The 26877-nt window shown below is 34.0% G+C and overlaps 1 protein-coding gene and 1 long non-coding RNA gene across 5 annotated transcripts in view; one reads left to right on the plus strand and one right to left on the minus strand.

Moving 5' to 3' along the window:
* The window catches only part of LOC138707947 (uncharacterized), a 531488-nt gene that overhangs the window by 253934 nt on the left and 250677 nt on the right, over positions 1-26877 (plus strand). The window lies entirely within an intron of this gene.
* Positions 15106-16076, minus strand: LOC138707325 (uncharacterized). Its single transcript, XR_011334174.1, has 3 exons — positions 15586-16076; positions 15321-15379; positions 15106-15175 (listed from the first exon to the last, which is right to left on the minus strand). It is a non-coding gene; the product is annotated as an uncharacterized lncRNA (long non-coding RNA).

Below are 26877 nucleotides of genomic sequence, written 5' to 3' on the forward strand. Positions count from 1 at the left end.
TGGCTCCTATTACAAGGAACGAAATTCTTGATGGTCTGAAGGGCGCAAGCTATGTATGATGTGAAAGTAAATGCTTAAAATGATGTCAATATAAGGGATGCAAATCAAGCTTTCAGGTATAACTCCCTGTAAAGTAAATTTGAATAATTTCGAGGGAAAAATTGTTCCGGTGCCGGGTATCGAACCCGGGACCTTTGGTTAAACGTACCAACGCTCTCCCAACTGAGCTACCCGGGAACTCTATCCGACACCGTTCCAATTTTTTCAAATTATTCAAATTAACTTTACAGGGAGTTATATCTGAAAGCTTGATTTGCATAATACACGTCACTGTACGTAACAGAAAACCACAATTTAAGTCACACAGAGTTAGTTTGCACTCAATGTTGGTTGCTTGACGGTTGTCAGCCCACTTTGAAATCTGTGGATATAGAGGGAAAAATTGGATCGGTGTCGGATAGAGTTCCCGGGTAGCTCAGTTTGGAGAGCGTTGGTACGTTTAACCAAAGGTCCCGGGTTCGATACCCGGCACCGGAACAATTTTTCCCTCGAAATTATTCAAATTTACTTTACAGGGAGTTATACCTGAAAGCTTGATTTGCATCCTTTATATTGACATCATTTTAAGCATTTACTTTCACATCATACATAGCTTGCGCCCTTCAGACCATCAAGAATTTCGTTCCTTGTAATAGGAGCCAATATATTCATAATAATATACTTGATTTTGTTTCTCCACAGGTGAATTTTTGTTTATTAACTTTTTCGTTATTGCTGATCAGCAGTATATGCTCACATCGGAAACTGTGATTATGTTTCATTGGATAGCATGTCATTGTTGCTACTTTTGCAGCTATCTCCGTTTATTCGCCACAAAATCAAAATTTTCTAAAAAGTAAATTTGTTACTGAACATCTCGTGGACACGGCAGTTTTATATTTAATTTTGCTCAAGCGATCCACGACATTGACATTTCCTCTATGTCTAATGCTAAAAGCAGCCTGAGAAAAATTGCATTCAACATTGAAGCCAACATTACCAACGTCACTTTCCTTTCAAAACAGAAACTGTTCTTTCAAGGAATCATTAAATACATTTCAGCTTGCATATTTGAAAATGCAAGAACAGTGTAATTCACAGATTAAAGCATTTATTTTTTCCATTTCCAAGCATGCCTTTATGCTAGAAGCATGTAATGAAACTGGGCATCTATCCTTGTACTATCAAGAAATGTGCAAGCAGAAAAAAATTTTCTCCCAATGATGATTGCATAATTATAAAAAGCGTTGAATTTATCGGTGATACGTCGCGGCATGCGCACACATTTATTCGTCTTTTGTGTGTGGGCAGATTTATAACAAATTATTGCAATATGTTCGAATACCGGGATCTCTAGCTAGAATAATTCGGGACACTGGGTCAAGATTAGAACAATAAGAAAGCAACCGAGACTGTCCGGGGAAAACAGGGATGTCTTTAATCCCTAAATGAACTGCTCAAGAAAATAAAATTCATTGCAAATGCATTCACTTTTATCCCAATCCACTTTTGCTCCCAAGATAGACATGTCCCAAGATTTAGTTAACAATAGTTAAACCATAACTCACCAAAGAGCAAAGCGAATTTACTGACTTCAAATTAAAATAAACTCATACGTAAATTATTTAAGCCACTTTTCAAGTAGGAACATATGCCAATAGTTTCTTTGCGTTTAGTTTGTCCATATTTGTTTGTTTGTTTGTTTTTTTTAAAGTTAGATAGCAGTCAGCAACTTGAAACCAAGCCGTGTGGATATACTGTCACTTGCTACGAATTGCAGAAACAGCATAGAGAGAGCGATGCTCTAAGACAGCATTGGCGAAAATGTGATCGTGCGTCGAGCCACTGTGTAAACTGCAACGTGCATAGCACCTATTGAGGGACGCGGACACCCGAAGGGGAAGTGAAGCAACTGTCTGACTTATTAAGGGATTTTCATTTTCCTTACATCAAGTACTTAATTATAATTTTATACAGTATAAGGTTACAACCTAATATTTAGTACGTGTAACGAAGAAATAAATTAATAAGAAAACATAGGACACATTATCACAACCTAAAATTAACTTTCTTCAGAATATGTCTGCGACAGAGTTTCAAAATCAGCAATTATGTCACTTACTGCCAGTCGTAGTTGATCACGAAGGTATTTGTCTGTCAGTCGTGATCTAAATTTGCTTTTACTATTTTCATTGTTGAAAATAATTTTTCACAAACATAAGTTGTAGCGAACATGAATTTAACAGAGCAAGTGAAAGAACGAAGCTTTGGATATTTATTTTTTGGCAAATATTTGAAAAGTTCAACATTTGTCAAGTCCTTACATCTAGTTTTCATTGTAACATTACATTGTAAATCTGTAAGATTAAATTGAAGATCTAATTGCATTATTCGTACACCTGCTGAAAAAGAATCCACGTACAGATATAATAATAATAATAATAATAATAATAATAATAATAATAATATAATAATAATAATAATAATAATACAGTAGAATCTCTATTATCCGTGGTAATGAAGGGGCTGGAGTTAATCGAAAATATCGGACAATCCGTACTATGTAAGGTTTTCATATATTAAGTGCATAGATTAATACAGTTTCGTAATTTCCTCCGTGGTCTTCTGTTGCAAAATTCTAGATAATAGATCAGACGTTCACTAATTTAAGTCTGATTTTCAACGACAAAACTCCTTATTACGGCTGTCTGTGAAAAGATAGGAATAGTAGGCATACAGGTCTCATGTTGTAGATTTACATACTTTATACACTTTATATTTGTTTTTCATTAAATCGTGCACAGTTGTAATTCCTATTTCGTATTCTGATGCGAGATGAACTACAGTTTATCTTTTTCCAAACCATTCAATTACTTGTACTTATTTTTTTCGTAGCACAACACCTTTTCTTTTGACACATGTAGAAAACATTTTGCATAGAAGTTAGACCGCACGGCCCCTTTAAGAGTAGACCATACTTTATAAGGGTAAAGGTTTGTAAAGAAAACACTCTGTAGAAAAAATTCGTACTAATATAATGTACAGTACTTCATATTTTTTACATAAAAAAAGAGCGAGAGAGAAAGTCAGTCGGATAATCCATCAATCGGTTAAAAGGGTGACGGAAAATCGAGATTATAGTGTAATAATAATAATAATAATAATAATAATAATTATTATTATTATTATTATTATTATTATTATAATAACACTTAACCTTTTAATGTTTCATGAGTTACATGTAGTATAATGCCGTTTTATGTTATACAACTGTTTTCCTCGTAATACTTGTGAACAAATCATGCATTTAATATTCTCATCATATTGGCAGCAAAAAAGTGGGTCTTCCCATTCTACTTGAAACATTAGTTTTTGTAGAGGTACATGGTTTCGAGAGAGACATTGCGATGACACGCCACTCTCAGGTCAGAGACAAATACAAATGGAACGAAGTTTGACTCCAGTGAGTGAGAGAGTGAGGGTTGGAGGAGATAGGAAGTAAGAGAAATGCATAGCTATCACTGCGAGCCACAATGTGCTCGCGAGTTACATTTTCGCCACGGGTGCTCTAAGCTAAAGTAAGAAGAAGTCGTCGAGAAACGGGAACAGCAGTAGAGGAAGTAAAATAGGTGTGGATTTACATATAAGAAGCGTTAACGAAGAGAGAAGACAGGAGAGTGGGGAGAAGAAAGAAATGAACTGGGCGATTAGAGCAGTCATAGTGATGACATTAATAATGGGAGGAATTGAAGTGAATCAGGGGTCTACGAGTGGGAATAGTGAAGAGATGAGAGAAGTAATTAAAGAAGAAATGAAAATATGGTTCATAAAAACTAATCAGGAAATAACACTACAGTTGCAGCATTTCAGCCAGACAGTAACAAATTTTAAGACAAACATGGAGAAAAACAACAAAAAATTGAAGAGCTACTACAGTTAAACAACCAGTTGGAATAGAAATTTAAATTATGGTTTATTTAACGACGCTCGCAAATGCAGAGTTTATATCAGCGTCGCAGTTGGAATAGAGAATTTGAGATTTGGTAGATAACCAGAGGAAGAATAGTCTGGTATTTTTTTTAATGAGGACGAAAGAGAGTATGGAGAGAAAACTTACAGTGGAGTCCGGAGAGTGTGTTGAGAGCTTTGCGAAGTAGATATACCTAGATGACGATTTAAAGAAGTTTAAAGAATGGGCAAGGGAAAATTCCGGCCAATTTTACTGAAATTTCAAAATTTAAGGACGAAAGAAATAATTATGAACAGAGTGGGAAATGCGAGGGGAACAAAATTGCTCTATGAAAATTATGATATTTACGAAGTAAGAAGAATAAGAGAACCATTGTTACCATATCTAAAAACAGCCAGAAGCAAATGACATTTTCCGATCATGAATAAGGACAAATTGAAAATTAATGATAAAGTTTATTATCTCGAATACTGTAAAAGAACTGTGACGACTGAAATCGAGCAAAGTTAGGTGAATCAATGTGCAGTCAAGCGAGGTGCAATGAACGTGAAAATATACGTACGTCAACATTGAGAAGGCACACACTAAGAAGAAAGAAATATAGACCACACGAAAGTTCAACAACAGTGATACAAGAGAAGATGTACAATGTTGGTACCCGAGTCCGACTACGAGAACGAAACAGCTAACCAGAATGAACCAAGGAGAAAAACAAAGTGTGAGCCTAATGTAAGATACTGCTGACGAATGATTATGGAAACAGCTGAAAGTGTCTGCGATAAGGAGCATAATCGAACATATAAACGTAGAAGTTTTTCCTTTGACAATCTACGTATATACAGTTACACTTAAAAGGAATGAGACGACTCTTGGTCGTCGGAAGTGAAAGTTCTACAGCGCGGTTCACTCGATATCGACGTAACGATAAGTTTCATGACAATACAACAAGAATTGTTACAAGGACCACAACAAGGACAAGGACCAGAATAAGGTTCACGAAGAAGACAGCCATTTAAGGCCACGATTTCACAACATAGCTCGGGTCACAAAATATCATTGCTTCTCTGTACCGAATGGCAAATGCCTGCTATCGGATCTACATTCTAGACTGCTGCTGTCACTGTCTTGTCTCGGTAGTTCATATAGTAGCGTGTCGGTTCCAGTGCTTAACCGAAATGTTTCGTGTTCGATCCCAGGTAAAACTTTTTTTTAATGAGGTGTAATTAATTTCTTCAGAGTTCCTCGACTATCTAATTTGTCGAAAAATATGAATAATTTATGCCCAATTTCTGGGTCTTACAAGTGGGCTGAACCTCGTCAAAAAAAAATAAATCTTACTTGGAAGTTAAAAGTATTCTTCCTCAAGCAAAAATTATACGAAACAAAAAGAGACCTGTTGACTTAAAATCTTGTCCACATGCCATCAGCTTCTATTACAGTTCTAAGTCAGTCCGGCATGGATGTCACGAGATTGTGGAATAAGTTCTAATCCCCGGCGAGATCTTCCCAGGTGTCAACAAGTTGATCCCACAATTCGTCTCGATTTCGATGGCGTCGGTGGGCATAGGTGACTATCCTTCTCTTTTTCAATTATGAAAGAGGGAAATAGAATACATTTGAATAGAAAAGTATAAAATTCAGATAATGCAATTAAAGCTATTCGGAATATTATTAAAGTTGAACTTGTAGATATCCTAAGAAAGAAAATATTTTTTTCATTAAAACCAGTGATTATAAAGTAGAGGGTCCCAAATCTATTGAAAATTCTTTTAAAGTCTTATAGTATATAGTACAGAAATATTATTGACAACTTAAACATTCAAGATATTTCAAAAGATACTGCAATTATTTACTTAACAGATGCATTTAATAATTAGTATTAATATATGTAATCAGTCAATAACTGCAACAGTCCTTTTTCATTCAATCATAATATGAATAAAGTTGAAAGCACATTAAATTAAACACTATTGCAAACACGTAGATAAAATAATTAAAATCAACTGAAGGGGTGAGAATAAAATAATCCAAAGCCACACTTTTAACAAAAATTGTTTCGTGCGAGTGCATTTATTACACATTTGGAAAAACTACTAATAAAATATTGTAATAATTACTCAACAAATGACATAGCCTAAGGACTCTAAACCTTTGTAAAAGTTTGTCTGTGTGGCTTAGGAATATTTTTTAGTTTCATTTTAATTGTTGGTTTTTAATATATGTGCATTTACATTGTATATGTGTGTATATAAATGCATTCATTAAATTAACGTTTATAATATTATAACTTGTAATTTTGTATTGTCTGTGATCATTAACACTTAATCTGAGGACTTTGTAAAACTCTATTTCAACGTTACTTAGCTATTTCAACGTTATTTAGACAAAAAAAATCGTTGATGTAGATTAAGAATCGAACTCGCTCTCTTCTACACAACACGCGGAAGTCTTAGCGTCTGAGCTATTGCAACGACACGAAAGTTTTCTTTTCTGTGCGGAGTATTAATCTAGTCATGAAGGTCCATTGTCGATTTAACTACACGATTTAGGTATATATTTATCTTTTATTACGTAATATTATCATATTTTTTTGCGGTTTTTGAAGTGAATTTCGGAACGATGCTAGTAACAAACCAAATAGCCTGAATCTAAGTAACTCAATATTCGTTATCTTGTGTATCAGTACTCTGGTCTCTGATCATGCGCAGTGTTTTACATCTGAGACTTAGGAATATTCAATCGTCTCATTATTTTCCAGGGAAACTGTACATACAGTACTTGTACATTGTAATTCCTTATTGTAAAGAAAAAAGATTCCGTCGACATCGTATCAATTAGATAAGTACTAAATGTATTATTATTGCATGTATGCAATTCATATACTCAAGACTGTACGTCTGAAACACGCACAGTATGTTGCTTACCTGAGAGTTCATTACACTCGCCACGGAACGCTCCAGTCATACATAACTTGACGGTAAAGGGCCCGCACTCCCGTGGTTTAGTAATATAATCATAGTGCAAAAAATAAATGTGGTGTATGTATTGTAGCGGCCATTTATTGAATTAATTTTTAGTGGATAAAACACCATAGTCCTATGATATAAGAGTGAAAATTTTCAATGGCTTTCATAAAACAACCATAGCACAAAAACTTTTTTATGAACAGAGCCATTGTAGAAATATTCCATTCATGTCATTTTGAAACATTTATCCTTACAATTATTTTAAACTCTAGTATAATGGCAGTACTGCGTCTTATGAACGCGGCAGAAGCCACCTCAGATAAAAATACTTTAGCACGTGAATTGTTGTATTATTTATGGAGTTCTCTTTAGGTAAAGAAGTAACACCACTGAAGAAACGTAAGCAACGAAAGTGGAAGAAACGGAATATAAAAGAAGATTAAAGTAGAGGAACACTTCAACCACAACAGAGAATTTTTTTAAACAACCGTTGTCCACAGTTACCTACGTTTACATTTGAAGGGTGCACGGGAAAAACGAACAATGTCACATTTCCATTAAAGGTGAGATAGTGATCTATTTCAGTATATTACTGCAAAATTTATTGACGTTTCCACTTGAAATGAAGGAAATGATGAGTGTATCTGTGGATTTAATTCTCTTTTACCACTTTTCGTAAAAATAACACTAAAGTTTGAATTAGATAAAGACATCACCCTTAACAGCATTGTGACATTGTTCGTTTTTCCCGTGTACCCTTCATATGTATTTCTATGAGGCAATTTAAGTTAGGGCCTATAATTAATGTATTTCAGTTTTCCCAATTTTCTACAACATCCTAAGAAATGACATGACGAATTTCATACTTGAAGTGTCAACAACACATTCGAACCTACAGGGAGGCAGACTGTAATTCTGGCCATTATTTGGCAATTGGAGAATTAAGAGAAAGAATATTAGTAGCCAAGCGAGTACAGCAACAAGTTAATATTAGAAGATTCAATATTCCGAAATTAAAGAACGAGGAATCTAAGCAACATTATCAGGTCGAAATTTCAATAGGTTTGCCTTATTAGCAAGTTCCGACGAAGTTGAGGAAGAGTTAGATGTTAATAGTGTATGGGAAAATATCCGAGATAATATCAAAATTACAGCTGAACAGAGCACACGTTATTATGAAACTAAGAAAAAGAAACCGTGGTTTGATGACGATTGTTGCACGGTAACAAAAAGAAGGAAACAGGAAAAATTGAAATTCTTACAAGATCCAGTTGAGGAGAATAGAGATAATTATTTCAATAAAAGACGGGAAGCAAATCGTACACTTAGGAATAAAAAGAGAGATTACTTAAAGGAAAAACTGAATTAGGTAGAAACAAATAGTAAAAATAAAGACATTAGAGATTTATATAAGGGCATAAAGGAATTCAAGAATGGATGTCAGGCAAGGGTAAACGTGATCAAGGATGAGAATGGTGACTTGCTTGCAGACTCTCATTCAATTCTGAACAGATGGGAAAGCTATTTTAGGCAACTACTAAATATACATAGGCCAAATAGAAATGATCGGGACGAAATTGAAATACAAATTCCTGAGCCATTTATACCCGAATCCACACTTTATGAAGTCGAAATTGCGATAGAAAATCTGAAAAATTATAAGTCTCCAGGTATCGATCAAATTACAGCAAAATTAATACAAGAGGGTGGAAGCGCATTATCTAACGAAATTTATAAGCTTGTACTTGCTATTTGGGAAAAGGAAATTGTACCAGAACAATAGAAGAAGTCCATAATCGTACCTATCTTTAAGAAGAGGGACAAGACTAACTGTAGTAACGTCGAGGAATATCACTTTTGTGACGTCGTACAAAGTTTTGTCCAATATTCTTTTGAGAAGATTAACTCCATATGTAGATGAAATTATTAGGGATCAACAGTGTGGTTTTAGGAGTAATAGATCGACTATTGATCTGATATTTTGTATTCGACAGATAATGGAGAAAAAGTGGGAGTATAAGGGTACAGTGCATCAGTTATTCATAGATTTCAAAGAGGAATATGACTCGGTTAAGAGGAAAGTTTTATATGATATTCGTATTGAATTTGGTATTCCCAAGAAACTAGTTCGATTAATTAAAATGTATCTCGGTGAAACGTACAGCAGAGTCCGTATAGGTAAATTTCTGTCAGATGCGTTTCCAATTCACTGTGGGCTAAAGCAAGGAGATGCACTATCACCTTTACTTTTTAACTTTGCTCTAGAGTATGTCACTAGGAAAGTCCAGGATAACAGAGAGGGTTTGGAATTGAACGGGTTACATCAGCTTCTTATCTATGCGGATGACGTGAATATATTAGGAGAAAATCCACAAACGATTAGGGAAAACACGGGAATTTTACTTGAAGCAAGTAAAGAGATAGGTTTGGAAGTAAATCCCGAAAAGACAAAGTATATGATTATGTCTCTTGACGAGAATATTGTACGAAATGAAAATATAAAAATTGTAAATTTATCTTCCGAAGAGGTGGAAAAATTCAAATACCTGGGAGCAACAGTAACAAATATAAATGATACTCGGGAGGAAATTAAACACAGAATAAATATGCGAAATGCCTGTTATTATTCGGTTGAGAAGGTTTTATCATCCAGTCTGCTGTCAAACAATCTGAAAATTAGAATTTATAAAACAGTTATATTACCGGTTGTTCTTTATGGTTGTGAAACTTGGACTCTCACTTTGAGAGGGGAACATAGGTTAAAGGTGTTTGAGAATAAGGTGCTTATGAAAATATTTGGGACTAAGGGCCTGTACTACAACTCTCGGATAAAGTTCTACTTTAAACTTATCCGGCAGATGGCATATTTATCCGGAAGTTGGGTTGTAATTGCATACTACGACTTTTGGTTATGTGAAATCTGGAGGCTAAACTTCTAGATTAGCAATCCGGAAGGCAGAGTGGCAGATAGGCGTTATCCGGAGGTTGGAACTCGGTGTTGAAATCAAGATGGCTGCACGTCGTACAGCTGATGATTTGAAGGATCAATTTAATTTTGATACTGATTCTGATGATGAAGTTCTGGAGCAGCTCCGTTATACAGAACAGCAAAACGAATTAGGCTGCGTCCAAATAATTTTGAAGAGTGGAATGACGAGAAATTTTTGAGACGGTTTCGAATAACGAAACCTACTACATGAAATCAATGATCAACTGAAACAAGACACAGATCGTAAGTACACAGTTAATAATAAGCTACACTATTTCGGTAGGTATTGCATCAATATTTTGTATATAATAGCACTAGCCTATAATAATTATTTTGAAGTACAGTAAACTGTAATACAGTAGAAGTGAGGTTAGAATGTTGCTTCATGCAGGTGTTCTGTTGCCCTTACAAGGTATTAAGGTGATTGATATAATAATATAGGGCAACCTACAATAATAACAGTTTCAAAATACTTTTATATAAAAAATAATAACAGTATATAATATATCATAATCATTTATATGGTAAACTATCATTTCTTCACAATTGCGTTACCATTTTAAGATACAAATGTATTCACATATTTGGCTTCTAGTCAAGTCATATGTACTGTAAACGAAAGAAGAATTGAGTGCCGACATCAATTTCCCAAATAAAGGTGGAAAGTTGCTGTGAAAGTGGAGTTCGGTGGAGGGGTACTGGTAGGCGGCATTGCTCTGTCGAGATAGAAGGGGTAGGCGGCAGGGAAGGGAGCACATTCATTTCATTACTGTTTCCTTACTAATTAAAAGGAAAACACAAGTTTTCGTAAGATCGAGTTAGTGACAGGTTAGGTTAGTATGATTTGCATATATTTACAATTGTCTAAAAAAAAAAAAAGTCAATACTACATCCAAACCTCTCTCTTCCAGGCTATCCTGTAGGGAGTCTTTGCCTTCTTTTGGTAACGCTATTGTAAAGATTTACCGGTAAAGGTGTAACCAAATCTCATTGTTTGTGCATTTTTCCAGATATAATGCCTTACCTCCAATGGACCAACTACTACTCGTATTGAGATTCTATGCCACTGGGAGAACATTGACAACAGTAGGAGATTTTTGTGGGGTCCACGAAGTTACAGCAGGAACTGTTGTCAATCGAGCTAGTGCTGCACTTGCTGCTTGGTTTAATTGAAGTGATGACTTTTAATGCTTCATTGGGAGTAGTTTTATTTGCACCAGTAATTAAGTGCAAGGCTTGTTTCCCCCCCCCCCTCCCCAAGGGATTCTGTCTCTTTTTTTGATGCTGTTACGAATACTTCTGAATAGCATTTTAATACAGATTTTATGTACATATTATAGGTCTTGAGTAAAGTTTTCCTAGAACTGTTTCATTTTGTGTCTGCTAGTTGTTTAGTCAACTCTCCGAAGATAGATTGGAATACCAATAAGGCATCACTCATGAGGCAACTGTCAGGAGATAATGTGGTAGGGTGGAAAGTTCCCTTCTCCTTCCTTGCATATATCGCTCACCAGTAGGAGTAGGCCTAACATATTTCACTAATCAGACTTAAGATATGCTTGCTATATATTATTATTTAACAAACTGTAACAGTTTATTGAATTTTAGACGTGACAGTTTTTCTTCATTTCCTGAAAGTTTTGGAATTGGCATTTATGTTTTGCAAGGGAGCTCTTTCATTCATGCTAGGCCTAGTGATTCATGTATGCAAACATATTCATATCGTTACTTTTTAAATATATTTTATAGCTTCGATCCCTCACAGTGATCTCTTAAGAGGCTAAAATGATTCAAACACAAAGGTTTGATGAATAAATTAAAAAAATTATGACCAGGTACTCTGTATGTGTAGGCTATTTAAAAGAATAAAAATGCACTGTATCTGCAATTCAAATTTATTTTACACAAGAAAAATATGGTAAAACAACATTTTTCAAGAGGCACATTAATTGAAGCGTCGGCTGGAACAACGTTATAAGTTACATTTGGTAAAATTTACAGGAGCTGCAAAAATGTGTACACGTACAATGTTGTTCTTATGAGGGTAGCAAACTTTTGAGTGGACAAATTTCACGTACTGCATTGATGGACAGTTGCAAGCCAAGGAGTATAGCAAGGTAACATGACATACAACATTATTACATGGAAACACGCCGAATGAAAATTTTGTAACTTACAATGTTGTTCCAGCCGACACTTCAATTGTATTCAGGTACTCTGAATGTGTACTTAAAACGATAGAGATGCACTATAGCTGCAATTAAATTTAAAATTTATTTATTTATTTTGTGTAAACAAAATATAGTAACACAACATTTTTCAGGAAACACAATAAGCATAATCATTTATTACATCCACTGTCTCATTATATATGCTATGGTACATGTCATATTTACAAATTAATAATATACAGGCTAATACATTAGAGTACATAGTAACTGTAATTAAACACAACACAAATACATATGCAAATACACAAAACTTGGAACATAATTTTATTATAGGCCTAGAAAACTGTGGCAGAGCCAACTTCAGCCATAAGCCCCATTTGTTAGAGATCTGCATGGGCCATAATTCTTAGGCCCGGCCCATCTCAGCCTGATCTGAACCAGACCCGAACCCAACCAGAAACCTTAGATTAGCTTATAATTATCACCTGACTCGAACCTAATTCTGAAGACTAGCAGATAAAGCAGAGGCCAGAGACCACAGGGATCAAGAACAGCTGCAAGAGATTATCACTCCATTAGAAGGATGAGAAGAAGTAATTTCCCAGTCATCCAGGTCAAACAAATCTGGACAACAAAATTAAACATATTTTTTGTTAAAACATAAAGAATGGGTGATTATTGTAGCATTTACTTTCTGCCACTAATTGAAGATGTCCTTGTAGATGGACCACCCATTAAAGAGTAGGAAAAAGTAATGTAAAAACTGCAAATGTTACTTTTGATATTCCAAACCCCATCTCTTTCCAAACATGAGGACATGACTTACTTTTATTTCAAATCATTCTTTGTTATAATGTTAGCATCCAACTTTCAACTAATGTATTTTTTAAAGAAATCACTGTAATAGTACTGAAGTTCATGCATTTCTAACATCTCAAGTATAATTAAGTCAACATTAAACTTACAGTTCACAGATGGAGAAAGATTTTTCAATGTGGCTAATGCATTCCTCAGAGGTTTGCTTTTTCTTTCTTTTTTTTTTTTTTTTAAGCATCCTTGGGGTGTAACTCGATCAGCTATTATCCCATTATCAGCTGAAATATTTAAGAGAGGGATATATGCTTATATTCAGACCTTTCTGGGTTTAGCCTACACTACCTACACTGAATAAACCAGTAATTTCACTTAAAACTTACTTTCATTACACTGTGTAGACACCCGTACAGTGGAAGACCTTCTGTAAGAGTGGAATTAATTCTTAAGATATTTAATTCTGGAGAAAGATGATGTTTTATCATAAAAGTGTGGACACTTCAAAGTCAGCAGCTGTAACAGTATTGTATTTTCTAACGTGCTATTAATCCAAACTCATTTTTAACAATAAGAAAGTGAAGCTGCAATAAAGAGAGAGAAAAAACCAAGCAAATAGTTCTATTGTAAATAGAGTGTAGTCAGTTTCTGTTTTATCTTATGAAAAGATATTTTTCAGTTTTTCTGTACACAAGAAATCATTCGCAAGTTTCAAAGTGAGAATCCCCACAGTAAAATTTAAATAAAACTTAACGTAATGTGGCCTAATCTGATTACAAACCCATTACAGAGAAATCTCAAAATAAATTCTTCAGTTTAGTGTACTTTCTATTTTTAGGCCTACATTTATAAATTTCAAATTCCCACTCAAATCCCACATAATATTATAATACAATGATGATTAGTTTTTATGACATCCATTTCTTGTGACCATTTCATCATTATGTACAATTTATATATATATATATATATATATATATATATATATATATATATATATATATTTTATTTACATAAAATTTACTTTGTCATACGTTAAAAGTGTTAAAATTGTTAAAAAAGGTATTTACCTTTGACAGACGGCCCATTTCGACGCTATGTGTCGTCGTCTTCAGTGTCTCTTGAACCACTGGTGATCTTGACTCTGCGATGTGCAGTTGTCGATGGTAGGGGTGGGGGTGTGTTGCTCCTATGGTGGGGGTTGGCTGTTTGTATGTTATGATGTATTAGGACGTCAAATAATGTGTGCGTATCGAACTGTAGTTGTGTGTTAAGTATATATTGTGGGTGTGCTATTGTATTCTTATATATTTCGTACTGTTCTAGGATGTTTAACTGTGAACTTTTTGGTGTGATGTGTAAAATTTCCATATCTGTTTCTATATTATTGTAGTCATGATTATTGTTGATAATGTGATCTGCATAATTTAATGTGATGTAAGGTTTGGTTATAGCTTTAATATGTTCATTATATCTTGTATGAAAGGATCTTCCTGTCTGTCCTATGTAAAAATGTGGGCAACTATTGCATTTTAATTTGTAAACTCCAGTTGAATTATATTTATTTGAATGTTTAGTGTGGTTATTTAAGTATTTCTGTGTTGTATTATTTGTTTTGTATGCAATTTTGTACTTTAGTTTTCTGAATGAAGTTGCAATTTTGTGGGTATTGGTATTGTGATATGTTAATGTTATGTATTTATTCTCGCGTGCTGTTTGTGTTGGTTTCTTCTGTTTTTGTTTTGCCTTTTTTATTAGCGTGTCTATTATGTTAGGGTTGTATCCATTGTCTTGTGCTATATATTTTATTGTGTTTAATTCTTCAGTGTAGTTGTCATTGTTCATTGGTATATTAATTAATCTGTGTGTCATTGTACGGAAAGCTGCATGTTTATGTTGTATGGGATGATTTGATGAATTGTGTATATGTGTTGTGGTTGTAGTGGGTTTCCTGTATATTTTGAATTTGTGTCTGTTATTTATTTTTTTTTGCATCTAATTTATCTACTGCTTGCTGCAGATTTCATAGAGTATATGTGTTAGTTTTATTTTCAACTTGTCGGCTGAAAATGTGTTTACATGTTATAGCTATTTCAGATTGGAAAAGTAAGCATCATATGTAGAATGTGAAAGAATGTTTTGTAGTATAAATCAAATTACCTGGAGATATTGTTGGGATGTCCTGTTTCACTTCAAAAACTAAAGAATTGCACTGTGAACCTGAATGGTACTGTAAATAAAAAAGAAATAAGAGTATTATAATGTAATACCGACATTAAATTAAATTTGTATAACAATTTTCAAGAATCTAATATTTTTTTTATCTCTAAAGCTCATCATCTCTTCTTCTGACTCTTAATTCCTTACACACTAACCTCATTCGTGTTATTAGCTGCACTGGTATCAGTGGAACTTGGTTTAGTTACTACTTCGGCTGTAACAAATGTAAGTAAATAAATAAATGAGTGAATGAATAAATATATAAATAATAAAGAATTCAAACTAGTGTTATACAATTTCCTCTGCTTATTATTTAATAATTGTATAACTTAACATATAGGTCTAAGTGAACTTATGCATTGAATATGAATCAAAATCACTGAGAAGTCACTCAATTGATAGGAGAATTAAATCACTTACCTTGGCTAAGTTTGGATTTGGTTTTGCTTCAGTTGGAGGGGCTCCAATTGTTTGTAGCCTGCATTGTCTCTCTGCAGCAGCAATTTTCTTTATGTTCATTTCCAAGAATTCAAATTTGCTTCTCAGCTGTTTTCAGTCCTTTTATTTGTGCTGATGTTACTATATTCTTCCCATGCTTCATTCTATATTACTAAAAAGGAAGTAAAACTAGGTTAATTCCAGATGCAACCTACAACATTAGAAAATATCCTGTATTTCTCTTTTTCCCTTATCTAAGTTTCTATATCTAAATAAGCAAAAGCTTTTAATGTACATGACTGTACTGTACATAGAAACTTTGGAAAAAACTTAATATCTGCTGTTTCTGTGTTATTTTACGAGGTGTTGAATGTGCATTACAGCGAGTGATTATAGTCGAACTGGTAGAAGCAACAGATATTGCATTTTAGTGGAAACGTCTCTCCACCTCATGCTGTTCTTTTAAAAAATAATGTTATCTGTGATTGAATAGTATTATAAGCCTAATACAAAATATCCGCCCATTTATTAACAGTAAAATACGTAGGCCTAACATACTGAAATATTGGTAATTTGCTAGGAACAGTGTACCTTGCTGTACTAATGTTGGTTAGAAATCCCAGGCCAAAGACATCATTCATTATTATCAGTATCAGTGAACTTTTCTTTTTTTTAAACGAGTTATTGTGCCTTCGACCCATGATTTGAAACCGTGAAGTACACTATTTCTAAAAAATTATCGAAGTAGGCCCTATTCACTAATAATGTAGGCTATACAAGAAACTGAAAGCACACTTAATTTTAATTACAATACAAAAATAATTGCCACCTACACTTCTTGTGCAGTTACACATGAATAAAACAATGATTATGGAGAAAAACGCACTTTTGCTGGAACCAGCATCCGTCCTGTTTAGGCCTACTAATTAAAACCAAAATACTATCATATGGTAGGAATTATTAATATTCTAAAGATGAAGTTACAGGAGAATGGAGAAAGTTACACAACACAGAACTGCACGCATTGTATTCTTCACCTGACATAATTAGGAACATTAAATCCAGACGTTTGAGATGGGCAGGACATGTAGCACGTATGGGCGAATCCAGAAATGCATATAGAATGTTAGTTGGGAGGCCGGAAGGAAAAAGACTTTTGGGGAGGCCGAGACATAGATAGGAAGATAATATTAAAATGGATTTTGAGGGAGGTGGGATATGATGATAGAGACTGGATAATCTTGCTCAGGATAGGGCTTATGTGAGGGCAGCAATGAACTTCCGGGTTCCTTAAAAGCCAGTAAGTAAGTGTCAACAACACCCATGCCAGACAGTTTTTGTTTCCCATGAAAATTTATGTTTTTAGACTATGGTTGTTTTTCAGTAAAAACCCTTCATATGTGTCTGTAATGAAAGAAACCATCTAATCTAAATACTGATTTTGGTAAAGAATTCTACAACAAGGGATTTAAGGTACTAGTGAAGTAACATAACATAACTCATTATTCAACTCACAGTGGTATTAAGGCTTCTGTCTCTAAAAAATTCAACACAACATTGAAAGAGAAGATATGGAAGCACTTTACTATTGAATGAACATCTAAATGGGACTGACATCTTACCAAAGCTAATAAAAGATTACAACAATACAAAGCAGAGAAGTATAGTGATGAAACGTGTACAAATAACTACAGATCATGAACAAGACCTTTTGAATACTGTTTATAAGTTCAACTATAAGACAGTTAAGAAGGGTTGAAAATATCTGACAAAGTAAGAAGAAGTAAGTTGAAAGGCTTACCTGAGAAAGGTTACACTCCTTACTGGTCAACTGAGATCTGTGAAGTGTATGAAGCTATTCCTTGTAACCCACCACCTTATGGAAATAGAGTCAAATGGTAAGAGATTGAAGTTCTGTCCCATTATATCCCGAAATAAAATATTTTTGAATTTTTGTACTAAATTTGAGTTCTAGTATTCCCTTAGATCACTTATTAAATATAATGCTTTTATTTAGAGAAAAATATGTTTCATATGTTTTTAAGCCGCATGAAAAATTACACACTGGGCGTTGGTAGTTAGTACAAACAGAGTTTCTGTTCATATGAGTAAACATTTGCTGCACGTGATGTTCGAGACAGTAAAGCATTGTAATCACCAGGGAACGGATTTATATGGACTAAAAATATATGAAATATGTAAATATATATGTAGTTATTTTTACCAAAATATGGAATTAAATATGGATTTTTACCAAAATATGGAATTAAATATGGACTTAAAATTATAAAAAAATGACTATGTACGTTAAATATTGGTACATTTTAATCAAACTAAACAAAAAATATAATAGACGTACCTTATCTTCCAATGTAGTTTCAACAAAACACAATTTTTATTGTCTGTTACCATAACAATAGGTTACAAACATTTCTTTCAAGTGCTGAAAAGTGAATCTTCTTCTATTGTCTCTGAGGATAGATTTATACTGACTAAAAGAGCGTTCGACGTCACAAGAAGTAACTGGTACATAATTCAATTTCACAATGTCTGCTGGGGATAAGTCCAAGTTAATCTTCACTGTTGATTCACCACTCATCACAGCAACAACCTTTTGTAGTTCTTCATATCCAGGGTTTTTTGAAAGTACAGTGTCCACCTTAGCTCTTACTGCATCTGCAACTTTACCTCTACCACGATTCAGTTGTTCCACAGTACTATTTATAATTTCAAAACTTTCAGATAGTGAAAGGTGCCTATTTTGGAGACTTTTGAGCGTTTTTATGATGCATGAAAATGTATGCTGAATGTGAGCTAAGTCATTCTTCACACTTATGTCACAGGTAACTGTTTTCGCAGTATCAATTGAGACTGCATCTTCAGAGTCCAATGCAAGGAGAACATTGTTAATAGAGTCTATATGTTCGGCATAATATTCAACTGCTTCTAGCCATGTACCCCATCTAGTTAAAATTGGCTTTGGTGGCAATGGAATTTCAGGGTACATTTCTTTCAACACGTTAACTCTACTGGGAGCTTTGAGAAATACTTTTTTCACTGATGAAATCAACAAATCTACTTTAGGGAAATTGTCTCTGACCACTTCTGCCACACGATGAAATGCATGCGCCACACAAGTAAAATGAGTCAATTTAGGATATACAACAGATAATGCTTGTCCAGCTTTGACCATATAAGGGGCAGCATCGCTAATAAAGAATAACACATTATCGTACATAATACCCTTTGGCCACAGGATACCCATAGCTTCGTTGAACAGTTTAACTATAGTTTTGTTATTGCACTTTTCTAGAACATCACAATGTAAAAGAATTCGTTCAGAATATTGTTCACTTAACAAACCGATAACTACATTACCAACAAGTCTACCTTCTTTGTCGGGAGTCTCATCAATGGAAACCCAAATTGAACTATCTTTAATTTCATCTCTTATCTTCTGTATTGTCTCATCGTAGATGGATGGAGCATACGTCTTCCTACGTGTTGACTCATCCGGGATTGTATGTTGAGTATATTTTTCAAGGAATTCCCTGAAGACCTTATTCTTTAGTTTGTAGAGAGGAATATCAGCAGAGATGAGAGAACGGCACAGGTCGATGTTAAACTCAGATCTTACATTCGATGTTGTTGGTTGTGTTAAAAACAATTGTCTCTGCTTGGAATTTAGTTGTTTGTTGGCCTGATGTTTACTAGTTGTAATGTGTTGTTGCACCAGGAACTTTTGTGTAGATGATACTGCACACTGACACAAATTACAAAATAATATTTTATTGTCAGTTGATAAACCATCTTCTTTAAATTCTGAAATGTAACTTGTTAGTTTTGATTTTAAATTGACTGAATGACGTACTTTTGGCATATTTACCGTCTTTATAGTATGATTTACAAAACTGAACCTATGTGTACTCTGACTGGCATTTAACTGTTGAGCTGCACAACTGAAGTCTGTTAAAAATTTTAAATTAAATTAATACAGTTTTGTAACTTACTTTCCCATTGTTGATAGGACTGCTAATTTTCAAATAACTCTGATGTTAAGGGATTACTGAACATGTGGTTAAATCTCTATTGTTGAAATGTATTTTTAAAAGTTAATGGAATTTTGTTTTGTTTTATTGTTAAACCTAATATAATATGGACTGTTTTATATGAAATATGGAAAATATATGGAAATTAACGAAAATATGTACTAAACTCTAAAATATGGAAAAATATGGAAAATAAAAGTAGGATTTTTCAACCCTACACATTGTGAAACATAAAGATAATGCAAAATATAAATTATATTAGCTTTATAAGTAAATATGTATTTACATATAAATCCTTTCCCTGGTAATCACCATTTAAGTATGTGTTTTACACTATTATCAACTAATAACAATAATAAGTTGATACAATTTGTAAAAAATCCTACTGTTTCATGTTAGCAAATATATTGTTATCACAGATGGTATTGGAAGAAACAGTTCTTTGGATGTAAAGCAACATTAGACCTACATTAACACATAGCAACTTAGAACACTTTCCACACTTCTTTTGATTTTTACTCCATAGAGAATATTTTCCTAGTCCCAGAACATTATCATTACATATATTGGTAACTACAGTAACTACATAGTTGCCATACCACTTGATAAGTGTTATCCAATTTCTGTCATCTTGTAGTGCGTGGTCTGAACCTCTGGGATCTCTATTCATATCGTGTAATGGAGCTTTCTCCACTTGACCACTACGTATAGTTCCTATGCAGTTGATTCCATTTTCTGACAAGGTTTTCAGAAGAGGAAGAGAATTGAAGTAAATGTCAATATGCATTGTACATCTCTTAGGAAGGAATCCAATACACAGTCTTTCGGTAACAGCAGTTCCAAGTGTTTTGTCTTCTTCTCTATCATTTGCACCAGTAGCCTGTAGGGTTGAAACGTAACGAGGTAACCCGTGGATGAACAAGACACTAAATTGTATACATACCAGTGGCGGCTCATACATATTTAATGCATAGTGCCAAAATCAGTGGTATATCCAGGATACCCTAAGGGGAAGGGTAACTTTTTTTCCTACTATAAGCAATAATAATAATAATAATAATAATAATAATAATAATAATAATAATAATAATAATTAGAGACGAGAATTCCATGCAAATGCATGTTTTTATAGGAACATAGGACATAGCTCAAACTTAGTACTTATCCATTTCATTACTTTCCGGTTCCAAATATGTGTACTTTTCCCGTGCATATTTGCATGTTTTCCTCTTTTTAGGGATAAAAACATGCATAATGCATATTTAGGTAATTTTTAGCTTAGTAATGCATATAATATACATTAAATTCAGTTTAAATGCATGTTTTAATGGTTTTGTGTGGACACCTTAGTTTCTCGATTTTATGTCCCATATTTTAGCTTCAGAAATCAGGATTGAAAAAAAAAAAGAAAAAAAAAAGAAAAAACTACATCACAGAAAAATTAAATAAAATGTTAAGATTTTCTCAATAAGGTGATAGAGGACCTTTCCCTGGACGGAAGTCCACTTTTACAACACTTTACCGACGACCCTCTATACACTGCGTGTTATAAATTTATTACGTTGGATATTTTGAGAATAGTAAGTAGAGAGGAAATATAGAGGGTTCAAGGAAATTGCCGACAAATAATTTAGGTCAAAAGCATCCTCTTTCAGGGAGGTTGTAAATTATCTTCCTTTTCTAGTACTAGTAGCAATTTAGATTCTTCTAAAATTGGAATCACCGTAAAACTGTGTTTGCAGTGTGTGAATGTCGTAAGTTGTTAATGTGCTTGTTTATTCTGTTTGCGCGGGTTAATGTGGTTCTAATATGTTTCCAATTTAAAGATTCCAAAAGTGTACTCTTTGCACAGTGGATTACTGTAAAGGAAAAGATTTTGTTAGATCAGATGAGGATGTCGTATTTTGCGACTGTTGGAGTAAAGAATAAAGCAATTCTGTTCTGTTTCCGAACATTTTATATGGCAATTGTTCTTTGTAAAAAAAATCACAAAACTTGTTCAAAATAATTATTAAATTACGATGTCCGTTTTTAAATCGTATCTAGGTAACCTTAAGGTCTATTATAATTTCAGATGAAATGTACTAAAAAATTTCAAGTCGACCAGCATGTCGCATCTGTTTCACATATTGCAAGAATGCAACAAAAGAAATAATCTTCAAAGGATTTCATAGATCCCTCAGTTATGCCCGTGGGAAAGTGAATGTAGCGGCGAAAAACAAATTGGACAGGGTCCTAAATGCTAACCCGGACTGCGGATTCTTTTGTTCAGTGAAGAAGGTTATTTGTGGCGAAAACTTGAATGAAGAGTTTGACGTGACACTGTCACAAATATGTTCATTCAAGTTTAAACCCGTAACTTCTTGCAATATAGAGACAAGTGCAGGAACCTCACAGAAACCAATTTAAAAATGTTATTAGGTTTTTAACTGTGCAAAAAAAGTGAAGTGAAATAAGACATTTTGAAACAAAAATAAAAGTGCATATTTTAATGTATTTTTCGCTTGATCATGCATATTTCATAGTTTGATAGTACATGAATGCATGCATATTTTGGGATTTTATAGTGCATAAAATTCTCGTCTCTAATAATAATAATAATAATAATAATAATAATAATAATAATAATAATAATAATAATCACTCACCAAAATTTATACAACTGGAGCACTTGAGCACTTTTGTTGACCAGGTTAATATGCGCGATAGATAAAACCCATTCGCCTATTCTTCTGACTTGAAAATAAATCCATCATTTTTTTGTTGAAGTTGTCTATTTTGCAAACAAAACTCCTCAGATTCATCGTGCCTTCTTAGTGCTAAATCTAGTGCCCCACAAAATCGTATACAATTTATTATTAAATTTAACACATATCTGTTTTTATCAACTTGCTCATTGTGTTTTGCAATCGCGAATTTAACTGATTTTCAGTGTTCGCTTTACCCAGCATAGACAAACTGAAGACGTTATTCATATTAACCTTTGACTTATGATGTGTTTTTATTTTACCCCATAAGTGTACTGAATCTGTCACACCCACTTTTGACCAGCTAAGTTCACCTCCGAACAGAACACACGGGAAAAAGAAGAACGCATTTTTCACATCACATCCACACAACCAGTTGTTTTTTAAATAAATATCTGGGTTGAATTTGCGAGATCTGTTAACTTTAGCACTTTGCTGCTTTCGATGAATATTTAAGTGCGGTGTTGGTCTGCCTAATTCTTTAACACGAAGTTTGTTTTCATATGTTAATGTTGAAAACTGAGATTTCAATAAAGCGCCAACCGAATTCATTTTTTAACAGTACACAACACGATAACACGACCACTATTACGATGACAACCTCACGACTTAACACGTTCACACTACACTTGGTACCAGTGTTGCCAGATCTTGAAAAAATATTTCCGGAGGTCGTAATGAAAAAAATCCGGAGATTTGTCCACAATTTCCGGAGGCACTTTTGAAAATCACATAAAATATTATTATAACCTTCTAACTATTACAATACATGAACCTATAATAAAAAGATTTCTACTTTAATTTTTCTACTCACCAATTTGATTTAGTAGTCACCACCTTCCTCTCATAGATGTTTCTCCAGACCAAATATGTTCGTTTTTATGCGTTACATATTTTATATTTAGGGAAGCATTAGTAGTCAAGTTATAAAATATTAACAAAACTTTAACTATATAATGTTCATCTACCAGTTTTAATGTATGCCAGAGATTGGTTTTTCTAAAAAAATAAATAATTTCCTACATTAAAAAATCCGGAGATTACAACTTTATTTCCTATTTTTCCGGGAAGTTAAAAAATTCCGAAGATTTCCGGAAATTTCCGGAGACCTGGCAACACTGCTTGGTACTGTTGGTAGAAATAATAAAGTGAAAACTTTCTCAAGCCAAGATTTCAAGAAACCGGGAGAGATTTTATTATCTTATTGTTGCAGTCTTCGCTTAGAAACTTGTTCCGACAAAGCGGAAGGATAGACAGAGCGCGAGGTAGTAAGGGATCGGCATAGTAAATGGGGATGTATACAGTTTTACAAGCATTGCAAAAGCCAGCGGCAATTTGTGCCTGGCACATTTCAGACCATGCTTTTAGATGCTGAAAAGGACGAGCGAACATGAAGATTGCGCGCGCATCCCATTATATTTCTTATGGGTTGTAGTGACTGGCACAGATCCATCCTCCAAACACTGGTTACAACGTGTTTCGCTGCAAAGATCATATTGACGGTAGAGTTTGTGTAAGCGTAACTTGTTTCTCTCAGGTTTTGAGCGGAAAATATGAATTCTCCTTTTCCTTCTGTATTCTGGTAGTGCCATGGCACAACGGCACTACCTCTAAAGCCGCCCCTGATACATACCGAATGGGCTTTCCACGAATAAATTTTTTCATGGCGTGGTGCACATAGTATGGTTTCATTGCTTCGTTCAGAGAGAATTTATTCCCTAGTGGGACAATGAGGCTTCCAAATGTATCATTGAGATGCGTAATAAGTGGCCGGATCTTATAATTTTGTCTTCTAGTTTTGTTTTGTTTATTTATTTATTTATTTATTTATTTATTTATTTATTTATTCTGGTGTAGTTAAGGCCATCAGGCCTTCTCTTCCACAACACCAGGAATACAAATACAATAACAGAAATAAAAAGGAAAAAAAAACACTATAAACGAAGTAAAGTCACACAAAAATATACACAGGTTGCAGTCACACAAACTTTAAATGAGTGCTTAAGTAAAATTAATCGTATCCTAATTAACTAACATAAACAAGAAACTTGCGATTTTAATCTGGAGTAAAAAAAAACACAAATCAACACTTCTAGCAATATCTAAAAAGCATTAAACAAGACAAAATTTTCCAATTTAATTTTGAATTGTGATAAAGTCCGGCAGTCCCTGACATCATTAGGTAGCGAATTCCAGAGACGAGGTATTTCTACAGTGTAGGAGGATGAGTATAGAGACGTTCTATGATGAGGGATAGAAAGAAGTGCTTGATGTCGGTTTCGAAGAGTTGTAAGAAATTGAAAGCGCGATAACAGATAATTCGGAGTAGAAGTATGCATGATTCTAAATAGAAGAGACAGTGAATGTATTGTTCTTCGTTCCTTCAGACCCACCCATGAAAGTAACTGGAGGGAAGGTGTTATATGGTCAAATTTACGAGTATTGCAGATGAATCGTATGCACACATTATGAACACGTTGTAGTCTCTCAGCTAAGAGTGAACTTACATTAGTTAGTAAGGAATCACAATAATCAAAATGGGGCATTACAAGCGTCTGAATAAGATTCTTGTTATCATTCAAGTGAAAAAATCTATATATTTGATCGAAGGAATTTCTTGAAATTGCGTTGCGTTGGTGTCAGGTCGACTCTACCAGTACATTCGACGATGTATAATTTTGCAGTATCCAGACAAAAGCAAAATCGCTATGTATTTGTATACCATTTTCTGAGGACAACTGGATCATGAAACCCTTTTTTATGCATATTTTACACTTTCTCTAACAATGTGTTCAACAATGGCATCAATTATATGCCTGAATATATCAATAGATAGGCCTTATTGTGTAAACTATTTATATATGTAGGAATGGAATCAGGTATTTTTGCAATACTATTATTAGAATCCAAAATTTTCTCATATATTGTCTCTGAACTTCATCTCCTTTTACTTTCTTAGATCTTTTGTGTACACTACTTTTGCTTTTCGTTCCTTGTGTTTTGTTATGACCTGAAGTGAATCTTCCTTGTCTGTACAAAATTCCAGTAACGTGGAAAAGTTTTTGGATAGAGATCATACCTCCATTTCCTGACTCAGAACACCTCTCCATAAATCTAGAAAATGTACTTCCACGTCCTCGTAGTCACTTCCAGCATCATCTTGTTCGCCATCTAGACGATCACATGGTGGTACAGGAACCAATTCTAACTGAGAAGTTTGTCTTAGCCTATGTCTTGCCCTACTTCATCATTCCCACCCAGTTGTCCTAATACACTAAATATCTCTTCACTGGTTTCCAGAACCCTAAAACAATACGAAACTCGTTAGTTCCCAACGTATGATTTATCATACACAGCAATTCAACATGTCCTACTACAATACTATAACGGAGCTATTTGTCAATAATGGGATTATAGAAGCAATAAAGGTCATTCTTTATATTATTACATAAGAAAGCAAGAAAATTCTAGTACTATATTAAATAAAACCATAATTGTTTACCTTGGTGCGTTTTTGCTTCCATTGACAGACATCTTGATGTTGTCTACTGTTCTAAAGGACAAAAGACAGTGTCACCAACAGTGAAACTTCCTGTGTGGTAAATTCAAACATTCTTGCATAATAATAATAATAACAGACAAATCCCTCATAACAAAAAATATTTACATTGTTGATTGAATAAACAAACTTAGGGAAGAGTCGGGTAGTATCGGACATCGGGTAATATCGGACAGTGAGTTTCTTTCATCTACCACACGATGATAGTACCTGATTGACATGGTTACGTTTCTGTGATGTCGCATAGAGAAACGTAACCATGCCATTCAGGTACTACCATATGGTGGTAGATGAAAGAAACGCACTGTCCGATATTACCCGATGTCCGATACTACACGACCCTCCCCTACGTATTTCTCGAATGATATTTCATGCGTTGGGATATAATGGAAGGAGCAAGAATTATAGAAGACAAAGTATTCAGATGTGTATCTTGTTGGAGAAGTAATAAGAAGGAAAGGTATGTTTAGTGATTTGAATTCGATAGCAGTCATAACAGTTGGATTAACAAGAAAGATGTAATTATACAAGGTATGTGTACGTTTAATCTTTATGGTTCAGAACCATAAAGATATATACAGTATATAAAATCTCCCTTCCAGGGATCTTCGGGGCGGGTATAGCTATGAAGTAACAGAAAATAAAATAGATTTGAAAGAATGCTAGACTAACATAGCAACAAACTAGCTGGCTCAGAACAGAGCTAGCTAGTATCATCGTACTATATTATATTAATCCTAGCAATACTAAGGTATTTTGAATGACCATTACGAAAATGTTTAATTTTGGACATTTTTGTAAACATTTTAGTATGTATTATAATAAAAGAGAAAAATGTAATTGTCATTGTATATTTTCAATAATAATTACTTTAACATAACAGTCTGGGAAATGTTACGCATCACTCTCTTCACATCCA

The sequence above is a fragment of the Periplaneta americana genome, chromosome 10 (assembly GCF_040183065.1).
Source record: "Periplaneta americana isolate PAMFEO1 chromosome 10, P.americana_PAMFEO1_priV1, whole genome shotgun sequence".
In the NCBI taxonomy this organism is placed as follows: domain Eukaryota; kingdom Metazoa; phylum Arthropoda; class Insecta; order Blattodea; family Blattidae; genus Periplaneta; species Periplaneta americana.